We start from the raw sequence: 1,770 nt of genomic DNA on the forward strand, positions 1-1,770 counted from the left end.
CACCAAGCATTCTCCTTGCATTATTATTATTTTCGGCTGCCATCTCCTTCTCTTGTTCGAAAATATCTGAAAGGTTATTTCTGGATTGTTGTAATTTAGCTTCTCTTAATTTTCTCTTCAGAGTCCTTTCAGGTTCTGGATCAATTTCAACAAGAGTGCCTTTTTCCCTGTTCCTGCTCATATGAAAGAGAAGAAAACAAGAAAAGAAAGAGGAATCCTCTATGTCACAGTATAGAGATTCCTTTATGTTAGTAGGAGGAGAAAGGGGTAGAAGAATCCAAACACAAGAGATATAATAAGTTCGGATTTTTAGATGAAGAGAGGTGAAGAGAAGTGTTAGTAATTAATTAATTAAATAGAATAAGAGAAGAGAAGGGAAATTTCGAAAATAATTTTTTTGAAAAAGAGGTTAGTAATTTTCGAAAATCAAAGATAAGATGAGATTAAAATTAAAATTTAAAACAAAAAGAATTTTTGAAAAAGAGAGAAGTATTTTCGAAAATTAGAGAGGGAAAAGTAGTTAGTTGGTTTTGAAAAAGATAAGAAACAAACAAAAAGTCAAAGAGTTAGTTGAAAAAGATTTTGAAATCAAATTTTGAAAAGATAAGAAGATAGGAGGTTAGATAAGATATTTTGAAATCAAATTTGAAAAAGATAAAGCTTTTGAAAAAGATAAGATAAAAGATAAAAAGATTTTTAAGAAAAAGATATTTTTGAAAAAGATTTAATTTTTAAAATTACTTAACTAACAAGAAACTAAAAGATAAGATTCTAGAACTTAAAGATTGAACCTTTCTTAACAAGAAAGTAACAAACTTCAAATTTTTGAACCAATCACATTAATTGTTAGCTAAGAAAGTAACAAACTTCAAATTTTTTAATCAATCACATTAATTGTTAGTAAATTTTTGAAAATTATGAAATAAAATTAAGAAAAAGATTTTGAAAAAATAATTTTGAAATTTTCGAAAATGATAAAAAATGAAAAAGATATGATTTTTGAAAAAAGATTTTGAAAAGATAAGATTTTTTTTTTAAAATTGAAATTTTGACTTGACTTGTAGGAAACAACTAATTTTGAAAATTTTTGACCAAGTCAACCCAAAATTTCGAAAATTTGGAGGGAAATAAGGAAAAGATATTTTTTTATTTTTGAATTTTTAATTATAAGAGAGAAAAACAACAAAAATACTCAATGCATGAAATTTTTAGATCAAAACAATGAATGCATGCAAGAATGCTATGAATGTCAAGATGAACACCAAGAACACTTTGAAGACCATGATGAACATCAAGAACATAATTTTAAAAAATTTTTGATGCAAAAAAAACATGCAAGACACCAAACTTAGAAATCTTTAATGCATGGATTCTAACAAACGAAAAATGCATATGAAAAACAACAAACAACACAAAACAAGAAATCACCAAGATCAAACAAGAAGACTTGTCAAGAACAACTTGAAGATCATGAAGAACACTATGAATGCATGGAATTTTCGAAAAATGCAAGAAAAAATTTTTAAAGCATGCAATTGACACCAAACTTAAAAAATTAACACAAGACTCAAACAAGAAACAAAATATTTTTTATTTTTATGATTTTCTAATTTTTTTTGTATTTTTATTATTTTTTTGAAAATAAAGTTGGAAAAATGAAAAAGAAAAGAAAAATTTTTGAAAAAAAAAATTTTGAAAAGAAAATTACCTAATCTGAGCAACAAGATGAACCGTCAGTTGTCCATACTCGAACAATCCTCGGCAACGGCG

The sequence above is a fragment of the Arachis duranensis genome, chromosome 7 (assembly GCF_000817695.3).
Source record: "Arachis duranensis cultivar V14167 chromosome 7, aradu.V14167.gnm2.J7QH, whole genome shotgun sequence".
In the NCBI taxonomy this organism is placed as follows: Eukaryota; Viridiplantae; Streptophyta; class Magnoliopsida; order Fabales; family Fabaceae; genus Arachis; species Arachis duranensis.